We start from the raw sequence: 11,255 nt of genomic DNA, 5'->3' as shown, positions 1-11,255 counted from the left end.
TATAATAAAATTTATTATAATATGATCCATTAAAAGTGAAATATTAACAAAATTGACTTTAGTTTTTTTTATGGTAAATCAGTGTTTTTTTTTAACATTGTGAACAAATTAGAGTAAAATTCAAACTCTTTGGAAATTACACATAAATCATTGAATTTAAAAATTATGTACAATCACAATATCATTTGAACCCTCTTGATATTGTAATGAAAAAAATGATCAATTTTCATATCTTAGGAGAGTACTCTTGAAAAACTAACACAATTCTACACCATTCCACATTATACAAGATTATATGATGATTCATATTATTTTTTTAAAAAAAATTAAATAAATCACCGATTCATTGCAAAACGGGCAATTCATAACATCAGTAATTTAGACATACCAGTTTGTTCAACTAGAAATTATTTATATTTAATTTTTTCAAATTCATAGAAAACCAAAATTAGTAATTAATAGAGAAGATGAAAACAACGAGAAAGAAGGAAGTAGGATGGGGTTGCCTCATATCTGAAGGACTGACTGTCATGACAGACTGTGGTTTCTAAAATCACCGATCCAAAGGTGGAAATGAAGTTAGAGGTGGAAAGAGGTTTATGATTTAGACATCAATGTTGTCTTTCTTGTTACATGCAACAACTAATAACATGATATTTTTTTTTAACAAATAACATGATATTTTTTAGTACAATCTATGCGGACTGGGCATCAATTGTTCAGTCAGACTAGTTTTTTCAAGGAAAAATGATTTATATTTTATCTCTCCAACTTAATGGCGAACCAAAATTAAAAATTGATGGAGGAAACGATGGAAACAATAAAGAAAAAGGAGATTGGTATCCTTCTATCTAGGGTTGAAATGTTATCAACTATTGATTGTCCACTCTATGGTTGCCACATTCGACTGATTAAATCCATCCACATCTTTGTCCACCATTACAACATTAATAATCTTCTTTATAATTCATATATTGCATTTAACAGAACTATACCATCAATTTGAGAATAACTTATTGAATGAAAACGGAGAAAAAAATATTAGAGGTTAAAATTTCTAATGTTGTTAAAGTGATTACCTATCCCAAAGCCAACTTGGATGAAAACCCCATCAACTAATGAGTCTTCATTAAATTTTGACATTGGCAATCACTATCTCATCATCAATGGAGTACACCGAAAAATTGACTGATTGATGTGACATCCCAACCTTTTTGCAATCTTTCACCTTCGACTTAACGTAATTAACAGCGTCCTATTCATTACCAACAGATTTTTGGTTTCCATTATTGGATTCGTAATAGAAAATAAGGATGTTGATAAAATGTGAATCAATGGTTTTTTTAATCCATTCTTCATCCATTGCAAAAAAAGATTGCACACAAATAAATATAGCTGAAAATGAAGACTGTTCAAACTAGTTTCTTTAAGGAGAAATGATTTATATTTTGTTTTTTTCAATTTGGTGGAGAATACAAATTAATGATTGATAGAGGAGACGATGAAAACAATGAAAGAGATAGAGGTCAAGTGTGATTCACTTCTATCTAGCTTCAATTGTGAAGGACCACTTGTCATGATAGACTGTGGTTTCCGAAATCACTAATGCAAAGATGGTTTAATGGATTATCATCCAAACACCATGATGAAGTTAAAGGTGGAAAGAAAATCATGATATAGGTACATGAAGGTCATTTTTCTAGTTACATGCAACGAGAGACGGCAAATAACAAGATATTTTTTTAGAACGATGCAGGTATCTGAAAATGTTTATACTTCCTTTATTGAGGTAAGAGCAAATGATCTAATTCGCGATTTCATAAGAATTGATTTAATCAAGTCCACTATTTCATATACCGGAAAAAGGAATGATACGGGTAGTTCGGAATTGATTCTTGAAAATGGATCGGGTTGCTTAAGGAAAAATGATTTAAATTTTGTCTTTCCAACTTGGTGGAGAACCAAAAATAGTAATTGATAAAGGAGGCGAAGGTTGTGAAAGACTGATTGTTGTGACATATTGTGGTTTTTGACATCACTAATATAAAAGTGGTTTAACATATTATTACCTCAACCTAATAAATAATAGTAAATAATATCAAATAATAAATGTGTTTTTGAGATCTTAGAATTTTGTGGGGCCTATTATTATAAGGGTTATAATTAAAAAAAATTAAAATTTTTCAAGATAATTATATGGATAAAATTATAGAGGATAATTGTAAATTAGGGGCTTGATCACCTATGTCTATGGCCGGCCTTGAGTGAGAGTAAAAAACAAATAATTGAAGGCAATATAGTTCTCAAACATAATTAATGTTATCTCTTCTTAAACAAACAGCAATACATAAGTTTGAAGGTATTGTGAAAGACTGGTTTACGAAATTACATCATCCCCAACACCAAGATCAAGTTAGAGGTGGAAAAAGGATTATGATTTACACATATGAATTTCTCCAAGGTTAAATGATTTATATTTCGTCTTTGCAGCTTCATGGAGAACCAGAGGAGACGATGAAAACGATGAAGAATAAATGTCGGGTATGGTTCCCTTATATTTAGGTTTAAAGGTGCTGTGAAGGACTGATTGTCATGAGAGACTGTGGTTTTCAAAATCATCAATGCAAAAGTGGAGATGAAATTAGAGGTGGAAAGAGGTTTATGATTTACACACATGAATGTTGTCTTTCTTGTTACATGCAACAACAAATAATATGACTGTGGTTTCCGAAATCACCAATTCAAAAGTGGTTTAACTGATTATTGTCCCAACACTAAGATGAACTTAGAGATGGAAAGAAGATCATGATCTAAAGGTTGTTTTCCTTATCTTTTGGGTGTAACAACACTTGATGATACCCGGATCTGAGATCTAATTTGGAAAAAATAAATTGGCCCATTTAATTCATCCAATAACTCAAGAATTGGGTATACATCCTTGATTGTAATTGCATTTAGAGCCCTATAATCTTTACAGAACCTCCAACTCCCATCTTTTTTCTTCACCACTAGCACAAGAGAAGATAATGGACTGTTATTGGGCTCAAGTAACCCTTCATTCAACATCTGACTCACCATGGATTCAATTACACTCTTTTGACTATGAGTGAGGGTATCTATAAAGCTTTATCTTCACAGGATCTGAATTTGGCTTCAATGGAATTCTATTATTGCACAATCTGGATGCAGGCAGACCATTTGGAATGGAAAATACTCCTTCATATTTAATCAATAAATTCTGTGAATCTACAGGAATTTCTGAGGACAATTTAAGCTGTGATTGTGATTCTGTATTCAGTTTAATTTGGTTGATATTAATCTCTTCACCTCCACTGACATCTGCAACTTCTACCGTCATCTGATAGCACTCAGTAATTGATCTAGTGGAGCTTAACCTATGTAACTGATGCACAGAAGTTACCTTAGGCGGTCTCATCCCCCACTAATGTTGCAAATTTTTTTTCCATAGTTGAACTGTAAAGACAATGAATTGTAATACACTATGTGGCCCAAGAGTAGCCAACCATGTTGCTCCTAAAATTACCTCTGCACCATCTATGGGTAGTAAGTAAGCTCACTCCCTCCATCAAGCAATACTTTCATTGGGTGACCATTAATTGATCCAGTAAACCTCATAGCCCCTATGCTATAGCACTGTTCATTGCATTAGATGACAGTGTTGGACTCACTTCTTCTTCATTTGGTGTAGTACAGTCATCTAATTTCACCACAAATTCGGTGGTCTTTGGATCCTAAATATCAGGTGGCTTTTCATCTCACTGTAGCAATAACAGTCTCTTATTAAGACATTTGTGTGTTGGGAGTATTTCTCATCAACAATTGAAACATAATCCCTTGGCCTTTCTTAAATGCATTTCATTAAAACTGATTTTCTTGAAATGTTGAGAATTGCTATTGCAAGCAGCTGGTAATAAATTTGTTGTATTTCCCAAACCTTAAATCATTTTAGGTACTGGAGCTACCATCTTCCCTGCAGAATTAATTGCACTGATGTTTGGGTTATATGAAAATTATTTTGCAATGGTCTTTGGCACCACTATATATTTATCTTCATTTAATTTAACTAAACTTGCTGCCTTTCAGATAGTTTCAAGCTTCAAGGGAATGATGTCTCTTTGAATGTCCTTCAATCCACTAAGGTAGCGTTTGGTTGGATGTAATTCTAAATGCAGTGGATTTCTAGTTACAATGTAACTGGAAATACTTGGCTTTCAAAATACAGTGCAGTCAAATCTTGTGTTTGGTTGGATGTAACTGGAATTACTATATTATAAGATTGTATGTTTGTTTGGAAGGATTTGTAAATCTGGAATTAGAAAACATGTGTATAAGTGTATGGATATGTCTGCGTATATGCATATATATATATATATATATATATATATATATATATATATATATATATATATGTATATGTATATATTTGTGTATATATACATATATATTTATATGTATACATATATATGTGTATTTATATATGTAAACATACTATATATAGGTATATCTAGGGAATGTATATACATACATGTATGTATATATAAATAAATGTATGTATATGTATGTGCATACATATATGTGTATATATGTATATGTGTTTGTGTATATGTATAGATTTATGTATATATATATGTATGTATATGTATGTGTATACATATATATATGTGTGTATGTATGTATATGTGTATGTGTATATGTATATGTGTATATATGTGTATATGTATAGATTTATGTATATATGTATGTATATGTATGTATATGTATATGTGTATATATGTATATGTATATGTATAGATTTCTGTATATATATATGCATATATACATATATACTGGTTTTGAACTCCCGGGATTTGGTTTTACGGTCATTTTGACCGTAAACCAAAATCCCTCAATGATGGGATTTCAAAAGCACATGAAAAATGAAATACATCAAAACAAACACCGGATTTTCAAAAGTACATGTAACTCCAAATCCCTTGAAACAAACACTACCTAAGAAAGCATGACAACATAGATGAGGGAGGTTAACCTTCAACAAAATTAGCCAATGTTGTGAAATTTGCATAATAATTTGCTTCTTTTAGTATATGCAATGTTATAGTATTTGAAAAATTGCTCTGCCTTGTGCACCCACTGTAATACCTTGTCACCATCAAATCTGGGAAAATCCAACTTAACTGATTTTGTTCTGAAGGGTTGTGATATATTGAATTTAGCATCTTCTTTCAATTTCTTCCTCATAATCTGTGATGTCTCCACTGTATTGACAGTATTAGCTACTATCAGTGTTTCATTGAACTTGATTTGCTCTTCAGTGATATTTCCACCATCTTAAACTTCTCATCCTGTTGCTCCATACCCACTGTTAGAGTAATATATCACTTGTACTTATACTATATACTTATACGTATACACTTCCTCATGTATTCATTTTTCTTGTATTTATATGGGTTGGTTTCACTCTAATGAACACACATTCATTTCTTCATTCATACTTTGTCTATCATGGTATCAGATGCCGGCCGATCTCCGCCGCGTCTTTGTTAACTCTCCGATGAGTTTTGTCTAGTTTCCCCGTCGAGCTTTGTTTGTTTCCTGTCAAGCTTTCTTAGTTTTGTTAACTCTTCATTGAGCTTTGTCAAGACTTTGTTGTCAGCCTTCGTCTTCATGGTAGCTCCGCCGAGCAGCAACCCATTGCCAATGTCCTGTCAAGCTTTGTTATCTTCTCCGTCACGCTAGCTCCGACAAGCCACAAACCACAGCCGACGTATTCTCTCATTGATCCTTCGCCGAACCGCCGAACCAAACCACAGTCGTTGAGTTCTCGGCAACTCCCAACCGGTACGAGCTCTGCCTGCCGATGATGATAACTCGCATCAAGCTCACTGCCTGCTGGGATGAGCAGTAGCCACCCAAGAGTAGCCGCCCAGCGATGAGCCGACCAAGAGACATGCACCATCTTTTTTTAGGCACACCTTCAGACATATCAAGTTCCCAAAGCCCTTGCCATTTTCTCCTTGTTTTAATTCTTTGCTTTATTCCTCTCTATATTATATATTATCCTATATATTATTATATATATATATAAAACAAAAACAAAAATCTACTTTTTCCAGCTCAAGTCCCCATTTGACCGTTACCTTTAGTCAGATTCCTAAGCAGTATCTATATATATATATAGTTAAATATTTATATATTTCTATATTCTACATCTTCATATCTATATCTATATATATATATATATATATATACATATCTATATCTTCCTAAAAAATAAAAAATAAAAAAATAAAAAAATAAATAAATAAATAAAAAAATAAAAAAATATGATGGCATCATCTTCTCCACACTTTCTATCTTCCATAGATGTCAAATTAAATGGTACCAACTATCGTGAATGGTTTACTACTGTACGCATTGCATTACTTGGTATGGATTTGTTTAGCCATGTCGACGGTACCTCTCCCCAACCGACCACCCCTGATGCTTCCTGGACACTTGCTGATCGTCGAACTATGACCATTATTTGTCAGTCTTGTGAGATTGATGTTCGTATGGAAATTGGACACCTTCCCACTGCTCATGCAATGTGGGAACACTTAGGCCATATGTTTGAGCATTCCAGCTCTGCTCGTCAGTATGCCATTTTGCAAGATCTTACTCACATTCAGCAACGCGAGCGATCTGTCAGAGAATATGTCAGTGACCTACGGTCCCTGTGGCGTCAGATTGATTCCTTAGAGGAGTCTACTTGCCTAATATGCACATGTTGCAAATCCTGACTCGTCCCTCGCCAAGTACAGTAGCACCTTGAATTCGATGCGTCTTCGTCCCGATTTTGAGGTCGTCGCGACCAATTGTATGATCGAGACCCTCTTCCATCATTTGACGATGTTATTCAGTAGTGTGATTGCTCGAAGAAACTTCGTCTCAAAGCACATTATCTCCACGGCTTCTCCCTGCAGACACAGTTCTTGCTGTGACCTCTCCACGTTCCACTAAAGTATCCTCTGGCCCTTCTGTGTCACCAGCGCCTGCCTCATCAAACACTTCTCGGTCTTCTATTATCTGTCATTATTGCAAGCGTCCCCGGTCGTATGAAGAATCGAGTGTCGAAGCTTGACAGAACGTCATCAACAACAGCCATCACAGTCTCGCCCTCCTTCTCGATCTCCTGCTTTCTCTCCTCATGCTGCCTCTGTCTCCACTTCAGATTCTCCTTCCTCTACTGATCTTCTTTCTCGGGTTGCTCGACTACGAGCAGATTCATGCTATGCAGCGCGTTTTGCCTTCTAACGCTTCCTCTACTACGCCCTGCATGTTTCCGGTATGCCTTCCTCCTCCTGGATTTTAGATTCTGGTGCTACTCATCATATGACTGCCGATACCTCCAGCCTAGTCTCTATTACTACGCCTCATATCTTTTCTAGTGTTCGTACTGCTGATAGGAGCCTTCATCCTGTTACGCAGTGTGGTCGTCTTCAGTCTACTTCTTTTGATATTCCTGATGTCCATCATGTCCCTGGCCTAGCTCTCAATCTTCTCTCTGTTAGTCAGCTCACTGATCATGGTCTCACAGTTACTTTTTCTTCTTCTATTTGTACTGTGCAGGACCATCTTACAGGCAAGAGGATTGGGATCGGGCGTAGAGTTGGCGGCCTCTATTACTTAGACTCTCTTCATCTTCCCGCTTCTCCATCCTCTGACATTGTCGCCTCTGTATGTTCTCTTGATCGTTGGCACAGTCGCCTTGGTCACTTGTCTAGTTCTCGCCTGAAACTCTTAACAAGTTCAGGTAATCTTGGTTCTGTTTCTTCCCTTCCTTTACATCCTTGTATGGGTTGTAAACTCGCTAAACCCACTGCTCTCCCTTTCTCTTCACGAGATTCTATTTCTGAATCTACTTTTGATTTAGTTCATTCTGATGTTTGGGGTCCTGCACCAATCTCCTCTCTTGGTGGCTTCTTCTATTACATATCTTTTGTTGATGATTTCTCGCGTTATACTTGGCTTTATTTAATGCGTTCCCGATCAGAGGTTTTTACCATTTACTCTCAATTTGCACAAATGGTATATACTCAGTTTGGTAAACGCATTAAGATTTTTCGCTCTGATGGGGCTCGCGAGTATCTCTCTACATCCTTTCGTACATTACTGTCCACTCATGGTACTCTTCCTCAGCAATCCTGTCCTTATACACCTGCTCAGAACGGTGTCGCTGAACGCAAACATCGCCATATCCTTGACACTGCACGTGCACTTCTTTTTGATTCTTCTGTCCCTCAATCCTTTTGGGCTGAAGCTATTCTTACATCTGTCTATCTTATCAATCGTACTCCCACCTCTACTCTCTCTGGTCTCACACCTTATGAACGTCTGTACGCCATTTCTCCCTCCTATGGTCACCTTCACACATTTGGTTGCATTTGTTTTGTTCTTTTACCCAGTGTCGAGAGAAACAAACTTTCTCCACGTTCTGCTATGTGCATTTTTCTTGGATATAGCTCTGAACACAAGGGCTATCGCTGTTATGATCCTCATTCTCACCGTCTTCGAATTTCTCGTCACGTAACCTTTCTTGAAGATACCCCTTATTTCTCTTCATCCTTCCCAAATCTCTCCTTTCTTCAGTCTTCCGCTACTGCATCCTCTTCTCTCCCCTCCATAGTTCTTCCAAGCATCACCACCACTGCAAATTCTGTGCCTTTTCCAGACGTCTCCGTAGATACTTCCTCTATTCCTCACTCTCCTTCCTCTGGGTGCATTGATCATTCTGGTGATTCGTCTCCTCTCTCCGCAGATCCATCCTCCCTTGAAGATGCTCCTGTTATTCCCCGTCGTTACCCAGATCGTCCTCGCCGCCCGCCTGCTTGGTACGCCCTTTCTCTTTCATCTACCTACTCTACTGATTTCCAAGCCTTTCTTGCTACTATTCACTCGCATTCTGAGCCACAGTCTTATCGTGAGGCTATGAACCATCCCGAGTGGCAACAGGCTATGTCAGAAGAACTTAATGCTCTTCAGCGAATGCATACATGGGATCTTGTTCCTCTTCCATCTGGTGTTACTCCTATCAGTTGTCGCTGGGTCTATCGAGTTAAGACCCGGGGCGATGGTAGTATTGAGCGCCACAAAGCGCGTCTTGTTGCTCGTGGTTTTACTCAGGAGTATGGCATTGATTATGAGGAGACATTTGCTCCTGTGGCTAAGTTGACTACTGTTCGTCTTCTTTTCGCTATTTCTGCTGCTCGTCATTGGCCACTTCATCAGTTAGATGTGACCAATGCTTTCTTACATGGAGATCTCTCTGAGGATGTTTATATGACGCCTCCTCCTGGTTTCTCTCATCCTTCTCAGCATGTCTGTCATCTTCGCCGAAGATCTATGGGCTCAAACAGGCTCCTCAGGCTCTGGGTTTGAGCGGTTTCGCATGATGTGGTTCTTACCTTGGTTTCACGAGAGAGTTCTCATGATTATGCTCTCTTTACTCGGCAGACTCCTCGAGGCATCACTATTCTTCTTCTTTATGTTGACTGATATGGTTATTCATCGGTGATGATGTTGATCATTTGTTCTTTCTTTGAAAGCAGTGAGTTACACACCGAGTTTCAAATGAAAGATCTTGGCCCTCTTCGTTACTTTTTGGGTCTTGAGGTTGCTTACTCTCGTCGAGGCTACTTGGTGTCTCAGTGAGTACATATCCGACATCTTTCGTCGAGTGATATTCTGATCTCCGCGACCGCCTCTACCCCTATAGAGCTACATCACCGACTCTCCTCTTCGATGGTGAGCTTACCTGCGATCCTACTCGTTATCGCAGTACTTGTTGGTGCTCTTGTCTACCGACTATTACTCGGCGGATATTGCATATGTTGTTCGTGTTCTTAGTCAATTTGTGAGTGCTCCTCGGTCTACTCATTATGCGACCCTTCTCACGAGTTCTTCGTTATCTTCGTGGCACTATATCTCGCTCTCTACTTTTCTCCCGCCACGTCTTCCCTTGAGTTGCGGCGCCTATTGTGATGCTCGATTAGGGCGGTGATGCTTCGATAGAGCGTTCTACTACCTGGTTTTCCGCATTTTTTTCTTGGAGATTCTCTTATCTCTTGGAAAAGCAAGAAACAATCTCATCGTTGCTCTCTCTACTGAGGTCGAGTATGGTGCTATGTCTTCTCTCGCTAAGGAAGTTCTTTTGGTTACGATGCATTTTTGATGGACTTTGGTGTCACTGTCTCTACCCCCACTCCTATATATTGTGACAACCAGAGTGCCATTAAAATAGCTGCAAACCCTGTATTTCATGAACGTACGAAGCATCTTGAGGTCGCTCTTCACTTTGTTCGGCATCATTATCTTGCTGGCAGTATTATTCTTCCTTATGTTGCCTCTACACAGCAGCTTGCTGATCTTTTCACTAAGGCACATACTATCTCTCGGTTTCAATTTCTAGTTGGCAAACTCTCGGTTTATGACCCACCGTGAGTTTGAGGGGGCGTGTTAGAGTAATATATCACTTGTACTTATACTATATACTTATACGTATACACTTACTCATGTATTCATTCTTCTTGTATTTATATGGGTTGGTTTCACTCTAATGAACACACATTCATTTCTTCATTCATACTTTGTCTATCACCCACTATCAAACGTTTTTCCCTTTGATAGCAATGTCAAGACAGTTTTATCATCATGTGCTAAGCTTGTCTCAGCAATCCAGCAGGATACTCCGTTAGAGGACAGGCGGATTGCGCAACAGTTTAAGATCATTAAAGTTCTTCTTGAAAAGATGGGGTCTCCTGCGTTTCATTCCATCCCTTTGTGTTGGAATAGGGTGTCTCATGCCCTTGCTCTTCATGGTCTCCAACAGCACGAAGTCTCGCTTTTCCATCGAGGCCAGGATCTTCCTAGATGACTGATGAAAATTCTCAGATCCAATGGCTTTAGTTAGTTTTATAGTTCCAATGACTTTAGTTAGTTTATAGTTTTCTATTTTGTTTGGTTTCTGTTTCTTCTATTTGTGGGTATGTTGTAATTTATTTAATTCTTGGCTTGTAATCAAACAATTTGTATACTGTTTTTTTTTATATATTAATAAAATAACTCTATGAGCTCTTTCCCTAAAAACGTTCTTCCCTTTATTCCATCACAGCTTGTATTCCATCATCACAGCTTGTATTCCATCACAGCTTGTAGGTTACCAAGCCTTGCTGCTAGATCCTTGAGATGGGTATTCT

This window comes from Dioscorea cayenensis, chromosome 8 (assembly GCF_009730915.1).
Source record: "Dioscorea cayenensis subsp. rotundata cultivar TDr96_F1 chromosome 8, TDr96_F1_v2_PseudoChromosome.rev07_lg8_w22 25.fasta, whole genome shotgun sequence".
In the NCBI taxonomy this organism is placed as follows: domain Eukaryota; kingdom Viridiplantae; phylum Streptophyta; class Magnoliopsida; order Dioscoreales; family Dioscoreaceae; genus Dioscorea; species Dioscorea cayenensis.
This window is presented reverse-complemented; position numbering follows the sequence as displayed.